This window comes from Rhinoderma darwinii, chromosome 1 (assembly GCF_050947455.1).
Source record: "Rhinoderma darwinii isolate aRhiDar2 chromosome 1, aRhiDar2.hap1, whole genome shotgun sequence".
Classification (NCBI taxonomy): domain Eukaryota; kingdom Metazoa; phylum Chordata; class Amphibia; order Anura; family Rhinodermatidae; genus Rhinoderma; species Rhinoderma darwinii.
In genome coordinates, this window is record NC_134687.1 from 411,461,902 (window position 1) to 411,475,386 (window position 13,485).

Below are 13,485 nucleotides of genomic sequence, written 5' to 3' on the forward strand. Positions count from 1 at the left end.
CTCCCGTAATTACGGGTGCACACACGTAGTCACCCGTAATTACGGGAGCCCCATAGACTTCTATGGGCCTGCCCGAGCCGTAATTACGACCTGAAATAGGACATGTTCTATATTTTTCAACAGCACGGACACCTTGCCGTTAGCATACGGGGAGGTACCCATGGTCAATAGAAGTCTATGGGCCCGTAATTACGGGCCGTAATTACGGCCTGTGATTACGGGCGTTTTTACGTTTGTGTGCATGGGGCCTTACCCTCCTACATCTTGTAGACCGGCCTAGTGGGATGATGTTTAATCACATGTGACCGTTGCAGCTTGTGATTAGCTGCAGCGGTAACGTGGGCTGAAACGTCATCCCAGTAGACTAGCCTGGACGAAGAAGCACAGAATTCTGGATAAGTATAAGATTTTTTTTTCTGAGTTTCTTTTTTGCATTAGAATCACAGCTTTTCTGCCACAAAAAACCGCAACAACTGCTATTTATTGCAGGTTTTACCCCCCCCCCCCCATTGAATTCAATCGGCATAAACCCGCAGCACATTAGCAGCGATTACGCAAATACAATTGGCATGCTACGCACAACAGGTCAATTTCTGATCGTTTTTTTCCACATTATGCTGCGGATTTTCCGCAAAGAAATCCGTTATGACAAATCTGCGGTATATACGTTACATGTGAACATTATTATCCTTCTTGTGGCAAGTGGCAAAGCTGATTATGGCAGTCAAAGGGTAACGATAGAGATCAGAGATTTCCATTAAAGCAGGTCTGTGGCTGTGCATTACAGCCGTTGGCCCGCTCCTAAAGTGCAACGTCCTGCCGCTCACGACGAGAATACTCATCATGCGTCGTCAACCAGTTAATAATAATAATAATAATAATATATTACGCTAGTAAATACTAATTATGTGGCCTCTGGATTACAAAGCCATCATTGGAGGGCTGTATGTAGAACATGATTTATATGCTGTATGCTGCAACCTCAATTCATTTTGAGCTTTTGTACAGGCAGGAAGTATTTTTGTAACGCTGTGTTACCCTGAGCACACAGATACACTGCACTGTCCTCAGGTTTGATGTCCCGTATAATGAGGACACTGGACTTTCTCCCTTCACTGAAGATTAATTTCAGTTTATGATTTGATGACTCTGTCTCCGAATAGCCACCTATTAGGAACACTGGTCCCTGGCCTGGAAATAACCCGTACCAGTGGATAAAGTCAGTTGTAGGAAGCGACGCATGGTCACATCTGAGATTAAAGTCTTCTCCAGCCAAGGTCTCCAGCTTGGGTGTCTGAATTATATTGGAAGTGCAAGGAGAAGCTGCAAAGGAATAGTGAAAATTAATCACAGGTTGCACAAAGATTGTAAAAATTATAGTAAAAAGAAACGCATCATTTACTTTAAGACTGTAAGAATTAAATTGAGAAAACATATATTCTGCTTTAGGGCCATGTCTAATATCAAGATTTCTACTCACAGAGAAAGAGGATGAGAGTGGCACAGAAATGAAACATTTTCAATATACTGATTTGTAGAAAGTTGTTCAATATGTGTGAGGAGATCTTGGTCACTGCCTTTATGACCTTACATTTCCTCTTTTTGCTTTATAGAATATAGCTACACCCATTATACAAAAAAAAAAACAAAACCAAAAAAACCACAGCTAACTAGAATTAATTTTAGCATTGAAGCCATAGTGCCACCTAGTGAAGTATAGTTGAAATCATATCCGGAGAAATATATTTAGTATTATCAGGGGCGCAGCCAAAGGCTCATGAGCCCCGGTTCAAAAGTTCTTCTTGGGCCCCCCCCCCCCCCAAACTTCTACTCATGGCCAATGGCCAACAGCTTTCAGCTGCATCGCTGGGTCTCCTAAGTGACCCAACAATGCAGCACTAGAAGCCACGGGCATCGCTAAGCTCTTAAAACGTCAGGGGTAATAGCCCCAATATATGTGTCCCCCCCAAAAAAAATGTGTGTGCGTGTTTATAGATATATAGATATATATATATATATATATATATAGATATATATCTATATATATATATAGACATATATATATATATATAGATATATATATATAGGAGACAGCATATCTATAGCACTGCGACCCTATAGCTATGGATAGGATTAGATACAGTGGCTCAGCAGACAGTGTCACACGTGATAGGCTTAGATATAGGGCACAGCTCGCTGACATTGCGGCTCCAGCGCTGGACCCAGGAAAGGTAAGTATAATAATTGCTTTGACTTTTTATGTGTTACAAATTTTTTCTGTGTGTTTGTGTTTTTTTACAGGTTCGGTTGTTGGACTACTTCGGATTCGAGGACTACTTCGATGACGGCATTTTTTTCAGTCGACTGCGCTATTGATTCCATCAAAACGACAGAACCCTGTCACAACGGTGACAAACGGAAACCATTAGCTATGTTTCCACCACCATTGAGTTCAATGGTGAGGGAAACGGAAGCTGAGGTTTCCGTTTGCCTTTCCGCAGAGGGGTTAACCCGACGGAAACCTCCGACGTAACCCCTCAGTGGAAACGAACGCTGATGTGAACACACCCTATCAGAGTCAATTACGACCATATTATTGTACCCACCTCTTTGATTGCAACTCATAGCAAACGTTAGCAGCAAAAGTAGCAAATGTCAACTAAAACTTTGAACAGGATGACTGTAGTAGACTCAGAGACATGCCCTTTCAGAACAGAGCACCCGGCACCCCCAGCAAACCGCTGATTTTGCCAGACAATCTATAGTATTACATAGTGGCAATTCAGAGTCTGCCAGTACAGGAGCTGATCATACAGATTGACTCTCAATTCAATTCTCATGCAAAGTGGATTCCCAAGTGGAGTATCCTCCTCTATTTCATTCATTAGACAGCCCCTTCAATTGTGAAATCCTTTTCAGATCCTTGTGGGGTAGTTCTAAAATAGTGTTGAATTTGCCTCCAATATTGCATAAATATTGAGACTTTTATGTTAATGGGAGAAGTTGCAGAAAAATTGCTTTTAGGGGCGGAGCTTGGCAGCATGCTGGGAAGGTGGCTTAGATCAGAGTTCTTCACGCTACCTAACCAAAATCCCGACACATAGTGAGACAAAACATACCAAAATAGTGAGAAGCACTAAAGACAGAAGCAGGGAGCACATGGGCACCCAAAAATTTGGAAAAAACCAAGCAGATTTGCATAAATACTTGAGAAAGAAGCTAGCTGCGTCTCCGGTGCGCGCTTCAAAGATGGCACCAGACCCGCTGGGAGGCCCTGCTACAGAGAAGGAATCTGATGCTGAGAGTGCGGGAGATCGCTCTGATGCTAGGGGGAGTCAGATTGTGCACCTATTTCTAGTGGATTTATAAGAAAAGTCCTTTTTAAAGCGCTGGGCCCCATAGCCAAAGAACTATCAGATATTAAAGCTGACTTGTGCCACATGGAGGCAGGGTTGACATGTTAGAGACTGCACATACTGAAATAGTTAATTTGAAGCGGCAGTACAAGAGACCTTTCAAATGGAGCAAGATTGCTTTAATACCATTCTGTTACAAGTAGAGGATCAGGAAAATAGGAGCCGCCGCAAGGACATTCGGCTCTGGGGCCTGCCGGAATCCATTGCACATGGCGCCCTACCTAAAGTGGCTATGGAGATTTTCACTCCTCTACTGGGGGCAGACAGGGATGCGCAAATTAGGATTGAATGGATTAATCTAGCTCTGCGGGCCAAACCACGCTCCAATGATCCCCCCAGGGATGTTATTTGCGGCCTGCTTAGCATACTACATACTATTTATGGAACATCACTGTCTCCACTGTACAGGTATTTCATTGTTTTTAATTGTTTTTATTGTATTTTTATTTCATATTATGTCTTGCTTTGACTTGAGAAAGGCCCTGAGTGGCTAAAATGGTCGTTGACAATTATGACAGTATAAATAAAAGTTTTATGTAATGTTTATAACATGAATCTATGTGCACAAAGCACAATATAGTAATCATCACCCAACATTATACAATATATATCAGAGATGTTATCAAAGGTCATATTCATCTTGATGTACAGGGAGAAAACCACGATCTTACATTTACTGTATGGCTATGTGGGATTTATATTCTTAATTGAGGAGAATCGTTCAGTCTGACTTCAGGTAGACACCCATACTGCCACCAGGGTCAAGTTTCTTCTTAGTTGCGGTGTTAGGATATGTTTATACGGCTTATTTTTTGCTGAAAAATCGGAAGCAGAACGCCTCCAAACATCTGCCCATTGATTGCAAAGGGAAAATGGTGTTCTGTTCCAACGGACCGTTTTTTTATGCGACCGTTTTGAAAAACGGGCGCATAAAAAAAACGGCCGTGAAAAAGTAGTGCATGTCACTTCTTGAGCTGTTTTTGGTGCTGTTTTTCATTGACTCTATTGAAAAACAGCTCCAAAAACGGCCGTAAAAAACGCAGCGAAAATCGCGAGATGCTAAAAAAACGGCTGAAAATCAGGAGCTGTTTTCCCTTAAAAACAGCTCCGCATTTTCAGATGTTTTTTTTACTAAGCGTGTGAACATACCCTTAGGGTATGTTCACACGACCTCTTTTCAGACGTAATGGAGGCGTTTTACGCCTCGAATTACGCCTGAAAAGACGGCTCCAATACGTCGGCAAACATCTGCCCATTGCCTGCAATGGGTCTTACGATGTTCTGTGCAGACGAGCTGTCATTTTACGCGTCGCTGTCAAAATACGGCGCGTAAATTCACAATGAGTTTAGACTCTCCAAAGCATCTAAATGGGGCATCATTGGGGGTTAATGCATCCAAGTTTTACACTTTAAGGCCTCATTTACACGAACGTATTATACGCGCGTGCGACGCGCGTGCTTTGCACGCATGTCGTACGCACCTATATTAGTCAATGGGGCAGTTTAGACGATGCGTGAATTGCGCTCAGCGCGTGTGCGTAGAAAAAAACTCACGACATGTTCTATAATCGTGCGTTTTTCGCGCACTCACGCACCCATTGAAGTCAATGGGTGCGTGAAAACCACGCATGCCGCACGGAAGCACTTCCGTGCGAACTGCGTGATTCGCGCAAGAGCTGTCAAACTCCTGAATGTAAACAGAAAAGCACCACGTGCTTTTCTGTTTACAAACATCCAAACGGAGTGTCAAATTCGAGATGAGCGCACCGAACTTCACCGGGTTCGGCCAAACTCGTTTTGACCGAAACCGGTAAAAAATGTTCGGGTACGCGACGTCAGGAGACAGTCACTGTCCACGGTGCTGAAAGCGTTAAACTGGTTCAGCACCATGGACAGTGACTTCCGCTCCGAAAATCCATGAACCTGTAAAAAAAAAAAGACGTTCTGACTTACCGATAACTCCGGTCCGACCTCCCGGGATGACAGTTCAGTCAAAGTGACAGCTGCAGCCAATCACAGGCCAAGCACAGGCTGCAGCCAATCACAGGCTGCAGCGGTCTCATGGACTGCGGCGTCATCCTGGGAGGTGGGGCCGGATGACAAGAGAGGGACGCGTCACCAAGGCAACGGCCGGGAGCCCGGACTGGGGGAAGCAGGAAGTTCTTGGTAAGTATGAAAGTCTTTTTTTATTCACAGGTTGGTGTATATTGTGTTCGGCATTCACTGTCGAGGGTGCTGAAAGAGTTACTGCCGATCAGTTAGCTCTTTCAGCACCTTGGACAGTGACGGGCGTCGACTAGCCTCATCTCTATGATGGCGGCTGCGCGAAAATCACGCAGCCGCGCATCATACACGGATGACACACGGAGCTGCCAAGTGCCTTTTGCGCGCGCAAAACGCAGCGTTTTTTGCGCGCGCAAAACGCACACGCTCGTGTAAATGAGGCCTTAAAGAGTATGAATGTAAAATACAAGAAAAAAAACCCTTCCAGTTACACATAATCTAATATGTTTTTTATTTTTTAGAAGCGACGATCCAGGATATCCCGGCAGAAATCTATGACTGACCTCTGACTTGTCTTTACAAAGGGTTTGAGAGATAATAAACGAGGTGCTTATATAAATTAATTGTAACATTCATATTACACTCTAGTTATAAATGGGAGATATTTTATTTAAAAAAATCTTTTGATGTACAGTATATCGTAAAAGTAAACATTTTTTTATCGTGAAGGCTTGGTTACTTATTTCTGAATGGATGTTTTTGATCCTTAATCACGTTAACATTGTATCAGGTATTCACATTTGCAAAGTTGAAGCTGTAAGAGCTCAAGATTTATCAACAATCCTCAACATAGCAGCACACATACACATATAGAATGTACGCTGACTCTGTATACTGACATATTGTACAGGCAGGAAATACATGTATAGCTCTGTGGTAGTCTGGGCACACAGATACACAGCACTCTCTTCAGCTTTGACATGTTGTATCCCGAGGAAGCTGTATTTATTTTCATCACTGAAGGTTATTGTGAACTTGTCGTCCGCTGACTTGGTGCTCTGTAAGCTACTGATGAGGAATACTGGTCCCTTACCAGGAAATACCCTGTACCACTGGATAACATAAGCGGTGGTAAAAGAAGGATGATCACACCGAAGCATAAAGTTGTTTCCTTCTAACGTTTCCACTTCAGGTGTCTGGATTATATTAGAGGAGCCGGCGGAATCTGCAAAGGAATCATAAGCAGTATTAATATGCAGGAAAAGTATAGCGCAATATGCCGTACTTCTGGATTTCTACTCACATAAAGAGAAGGCGAATGCAGCTGTAAAGAAAAACATCTTGTATGTGCTGTAGATCAAAAGGTTACATAAAGAAACATGTACTGGAGAATTGTAGTTGTCATGATGTGGAATCTCCTTTTAAGCCTTCCTTTATGTTTAGAACAGTGTAATCCCACCCACAAGAATAATCAGTATATAAAAATTACACTGCCACCTAGTGCAATATGGAGGAAACACTCGATCTGCGGGGAATACATTATTTGTACTTTTAAACCCTTGCCGCCAATGGCAATATTCACCAGTTTTGACTGAGCCACCTTTTTTAAATCTGACATGTCTTAGTTTATGTGGTAATAACTTTGGAATGCTTTTGCTTATCCAAGCGATTCTAAGATTTTTTTTTTTCTCATTACACATTGTACTTCATGTTAGTGGTGCATTTTGAATGATACATTCTTTGTTTATTTGTTAAAAAACACTAAAATGTATTGAACATTTGCCGTTTTCAAAATTAGATTTTCTCTGCTTGTAAGATAAATAGTTATGCCACACAAAAAAAGTTGCTAATTAACATTTCCCATATGTCGACTTTATGATGACATAATTTTTCTAAAACCCTTTTATTTCTTAGCATAATTTTTCAGATTTTTAAGAAAATTTCTCAAGCCTATATTTAAAGGGACTAATTAAGTTCTGAAGTGGCTTTGAGAAGTCTATGTGTCAGAAACCCTTTACATAACCACATTTTAGAAAAAACGACACCCTTCAAAGTGTTCAAAATAACATTTTGGAAGTTTCTTAACGCTTTAGGCGTTCCACACAAGTCAAAGCAAAATAAAGCTGAAATATAAAAATGGCCCTTTTTCATATATTTCATTTTAATCCTTTATTTCTGTAACACAGCATAAAAATGCAGCTGCAGTTTTTAGAAATATTCCATATGTGGCCCTGGTGTGCTACTTGACTACAACACAGGCTTCAGAAATGAAGGAGCACCTTGTGGAATATGGAGTCTCCATTTTATTAGTTTTTTTTCCATGCAGCACTATAGGTTTGCAGAGGCCTTGAGGTGCCAAAACATAAGAATCACCCCCAAAAAGACCCCATTTTTAAACTACACCCCAACAGAAATGTATTTAGGGCTTTAGTGATCATTTAGACCCCACAGTTTCATGGATTTTATTAGAATTGGGCAGTGCAAATTAAAAATTTAATATTTTCCAATAAAATGTCATTTTAGTTAACTTTTTGCAAGGAATAAAGGAGAAAAAACACCCCATCATTTGTAAAGCAATTTCTCCTCAGTATGGTAATACCCCACACAGTGGCGTAGCTATAGGGGTCGCAGTAGCGACCGGGCCCCTAAGCCTGGGGGGCCCACGGGCCCCCGTTGCCATACAGCATGTTTCCTAACTAAATCTTCTGTGCCGTGAAGCCGGCACTTCCTGGTTACGGTCACATGGTACACTTAGTGTACCATGTGACCGTGTTGTCATGTGACACGTCTTCCAGACAGAGCAGAAGAGTCGGTGCGGAGGACTCCAGGTAAGCTGCAGTGTAGTGTAATGTATTGTAAGGTAATGTATTGTGTTGTGATGCCTTGTAATGTATTGTGTTGTTTGCGGTGGAGAGGGGGGGGGGCGGTAAATCACAGCCCCCCCTCCTCTCTCCACCGCAAACTGCACAATCCAACACAATACAGTATAGTACACATGAATATATGAGAGCAGGGCTGTGGCTGTGCAATACAGTCACTGCCCCGCTCCTGAGTACTGACATGTGCACGCCTTCAGGATAATGCGATGCGGCTGGCGCTGCACTAATGGTCTGCGGCACTGAAGACAGAACATGGCGGGCGCACTACAAAACACCACCATGTTCTGTCTTCAGTGCCTGAACCGCCGTACATTAGTGCAGCGCCGGCCGCATCACGTCATGCTGACCGCGCGCGCACTTCCTGTCACGAGCAGGGCAATGACTGTATTACACAGCCGCAGCCCCGCTCTATAACGGCGGAGATCAGAGAAACCTCTCATCTCCGCCGTTATTCCCCTGAATGCTGCGATCAAAGCTGACTGCAGCATTCAGGGGAAAGTGAGAAGGGGGGATTCCCCTGGATCGCATCACAGGGAATTCCTGTGACGTGATTAAGGGACATACCATGTATGGGCAGACAGCCCAGGGTTCATTGAAGGACCCCAGGGCTATGTTACCATATTTCCTGTTGTAAGGGCATACTGATGTACTGGCATATAGCTATAGGTCAGTACATTGAAGTTTAAAAATAAAGTAAAAACAAAGTAATGTTAAATAAAAAAAATAAACATTCACCTTTTTTACAATAAACATTAAAATAAGTCTCAATACATAAAACATACACATAATCGGTATTGGCGCGGCCGTAATAACCTGCACAACTATTTTTTTGCATCATTTATGATGTGTACTCTGTAAAAAAATAAAATAAAAATAGCTTTCTATCACTTTGGCCCCATTCACACGACTGTGCCCGGAATCACGGCCCGCGATTGCGGGCACGGCCGGCCGCCGACTGCCACCCGCATTTTCGGGCCGTGGTCCCATACAAAGTATGGGAGCACGGCCCGCAAAATGCAAAAGGACGGACATGTTCCATAATTTTCAGAACATTTCTACGGCACGGACACCCATCCGTAGCGCTACGGAAATGGGTCCGCGCTCAATGAAAGTGAATGGGTCCATTTTTGCGGACCGCAATTGCGGTCCGCAAAAACGGAGGTTATTTGCGGTCGTGTGCATGGGGCCTAATTGTGAGGCACAAGGTACGATGATGAATTTAACCTCATGTGCCTCACATTAATAGTAATTAACCCCATCATGTACCTTACATATTAACCCATTATGACTGAGAAACATGATGGGGTTAATTACTATTAATGTGGGGCACATGCAAAATTCATCACACCTCGTGCCTCACATTAGAAAACTAAAGAACTTTTTTTTTTTTTATTACTGTTGGCAAAGTAAACGAAGTATCGGTATCGAAGTCCAAATTTTGGTATCGTGACATCCCTACACTGTGGGTCGCATCCCCCTGGGGGTTTGTGAGTCACTCACCGATGTCCCGGTTCCAATTCATGCTGGAGCAAGGAGCTGATATCTCCTTGATCCAGCATTCACTGTGCCCTGAGTGGCTCGACGCAGGCTGGCGGGATGTAGCGACATCATCGCGCCTGCCTGCGCTGAGTCACTCATAGCATACACTGGAGGAGGCGAAGGATCCTCCACTCGACGTGGGAACGGGGATAGGTAAGTAATTATGCTATTTTTATATTATGCACATATGGGGGCATTATACTGTATGGGGGGCATAAATGGGGAGCATTATACGGTATGGGGCTGTTATGGGGGCAGTATACGTTATGGGGCATTATACTGTGTTGGGGCATTATACTATGGGGGCTGTTGGGCAAGGCGTCTGGGCATAGGCGCGCGCAGGGGTCTGATGATGATGGTGGTGTTGGGGAGGGGTAGGGGGGCCCAAGCTGAATTCTTGCACCCGGGCCCATGAGCCTTTAGCTACTCCCCTGACCCCACATGTGGTCATAAACTGCAGTTTGGGCAAACGGCAGGGCAAGGGGGCAAGCTTCGGTCTTTGAAACACAGACTTTGCTGGATTGGTTTCTTGGCGCCATGTTGCATTTTCAAATCCCCTGAGGGATCGGTACAGTGGAAACTCCACAAAAGTGACCACATTTGGGAAACTACAGGCCTTGAAGAATTGATCTAGAGGTATAATGAGCATTTGACCTCTCAGTTTTTTTTTTAGAATTTATTAGAACAGGGCAGTGAAAATGAATTTAGATCATCTTTAGATCCTTCGCATTTTTAGGCTATGTTCACACAGGGCGGATACACTGCGTAAAGGTACACAGCATATCTGCCCTGGCGGCCACAGGGAATTCCGGCCCAAAAAATGCACCAAATTGTGGTGCGGTTTTTCGGTCGGAACATATGCTGCGGAAAACTGCATGTTTAAAAAAACTGAGCAAAACACAAACTTAGGCCTCATGCACACAAACAGATTTTTTTCCTCCCGTAAATTCTGGCTTAAATACGGGTCCTTGGTCACACGTATTCGACCCGTATTGCACCACTATTTACTGACCCGTGCCCGTATATACGGGTCCGGTGTGACCAGTATTCCACCCGTATTTACGAGCACGTTTTCGCTGCAAAATTGCACTGCACTAATCGGCAGCCCCTTCTCTCTATCAGTGCAGGATAAAGAGAAGGGGCAGCCCTTTCCGTAGTAAAAGTAAAAGAAATTCATACTTACCCGGCCGTTGTCTTGGTGACGCGACCCTCTCTTGACATCCAGCCCGACCTCCCTGGATGACGCGGCAGTCCATGAGACCGCTGCAGCCTGTGATTGGCTGCAGAGGTCACATGAGCTGAAACGTCGGCCCAGTAGGCCGGACTGGAGGAAGAAGCAGGGAGTTCTGGGTAAGTATGAACGTCTTTTTTTTTTTTAACAGGTTGATCTATATTGTGATCGGTAGTTTCTGTCCTGGGTGCTGAAAGAGTTACTGCCAATCGTTTAACTCTTTCAGCACCCTGGACAGTGACTATCCCCTGACGTCGCCTAGCAACACTCCCGTAATTACTGGTGCACACAGGGGCGTAGCTAGGGGGGGGCAGGTGGGGCATGTGCCCCGGGCGCAGCTTAGAGGGGGCGCCAGCGCCACCTCCTCCTGCACTATAATTGTACCTGTGTCTATATGACACAGGTACAATTAGAAGCAATGAATGACCGGGCACGTTCCGTGCCCGGCCATTCAGCGCCTTTCCACGGGTGAAGCTACTGGTACCTTTTGTACCAGTGAAGCTTCCATCGATGAAAGGCACTGACTGACTGACAGGGAAAGTCATCCTGCCCAGCCAATCAGCGCCTTTCATAGACGCTGCGTTCAACTCCCAGGAGACCTGCGCAGAAGAGAGCAGGTCTTCATGGCTGCCGGACGGCGTGGGAGCGGGATTAAGGTGAGTTTAAAAAAATATATATTTTTTAAATTGTAATAAAAGTGTGTGGCTGTATCCACAAGAGGGACTTTATCTACAGGGGGGACTTTGTCTACCCGGGGGGGGGGGGCTTTATCTACGGGGGGGACCACTTTATCTATACGGGGGGGCTTTCTCTACGGAGGGGGGACTTTATCTACGGGGGGGACTTTATCTACACGCAGGGGGCTTTATCTACGGGGGGGGGGGTGTCTATCTACAGGGGGGCTATATACTGGGGTGGGCTATCTATGGAGCACCATATACAGGGGTGGGCTATAGCTACAGGGGGGCTATATAGTATATAGCCCCTCTGTAGATATAACCCCCCTGTAGATATAGCCCACCCCTGTAGATATAGCCCCCCTGTAGATATAGCCCCCCTGTAGATATAGCCCACCCCTGTATATATAGCCCCCCCTGTAGATATAGCCCACCCCTATAGATATAGCCCACCCCTGTAGATATAGCCCACCCCTGTAGATATAGTCCCCCTGTAGATATAGTCCCCCTGTAGATATAGCCCACCCCTGTAGATATAGCCCACCCCTGTAGATATAGCCCACCCCTATAGATATAGTCCCCCTGTAGATATAGTCCCCCTGTAGATATAGCCCACCCCTGTAGATATAGCCCACCCCTGTATATATAGCCCACCCCTATAGCCCACCCCTATAATCCCCCTGTAGATATAGTCCCCCTGTAGATATAGCCCACCCCTGTAGATATAGCCCACCCCTATAGATATAGTCCCCCTGTAGATATAGCCCCCCTGTAGATATAGCCCACCCCTGTAGATATAGCCGACCCCTGTAGATATAGCCCACCCCTGTAGATATAGTCCCCCTGTAGATATAGCCTACCTGTAGATATAGCCCCCTGTAGATATAGCCCACCCCTGTAGATATAGCCCACCCCTGTAGATATAGCCCCCCTGTAGATATAGTCCCCCTGTAGATATAGTCCCCCTGTAGATATAGCCCACCCCTATAGATATAGTCCCCCTGTAGATATAGCCCCCATGTAGATATAGGCCACCCCTGTACATATAGCCCACCCCTGTAGATATAGCCCGCCCCCCCCTGTAGATATAGTCCCCCTGTAGATATAGCCTACCTGTAGATATAGCCCCCTGTAGATATAGCCCACCCCTGTAGATATTGCCCACCCCTGTAGATATAGCCCCCTGTAGATATAGTCCCCCTGTAGATATAGTCCCCCTGTAGATATAGCCCCCTGTAGATATAGCCCCCCCTGTAGATATAGCCCACCCCTGTAGATATAGCCCACCCTTGTAGATATAGCCCACCCCTGTAGATATAGTCCACCCCTGTAGATATAGCCCCCCTGTAGATATAGCCCACCCCTGTATATAGCCCACCCCTGTATATAGTATCCCACAAATAGCTCCCCCTAAAGTGCTCCACAGAAAGCCCACCCCTGTATATAGTGTTTCACAGATAGCCCACCCCTGTATATAGTGTTTCACAGATAGCCCACCCCTGTATATAGCCCCCCTGTACAAATAGCCCACCCCTGTATATAGTATATACAGGGGTGGGCTATCTGTGGAGCACTATATACAGGGGTGGACTATATGTGGAGCACTATATACAGGGGTGGGCTATATCTACAGGGGGGCTACATACAGGGTTGGGCTATCTGTGGAGCACTATATACAGGGGTAGGCTATATCTACAGGGGGGCTATCTACAGGGGTGGGCTATATCTACATGGGTGAG

At 45.0% G+C, this 13,485-nt stretch overlaps 1 protein-coding gene across 1 annotated transcript in view; it reads right to left on the minus strand.

Annotated features, from left to right (window-relative positions):
• The window catches only part of LOC142742794 (T cell receptor alpha chain MC.7.G5-like), a 328,722-nt gene that overhangs the window by 181,743 nt on the left and 133,494 nt on the right, over positions 1-13,485 (minus strand). The window lies entirely within an intron of this gene.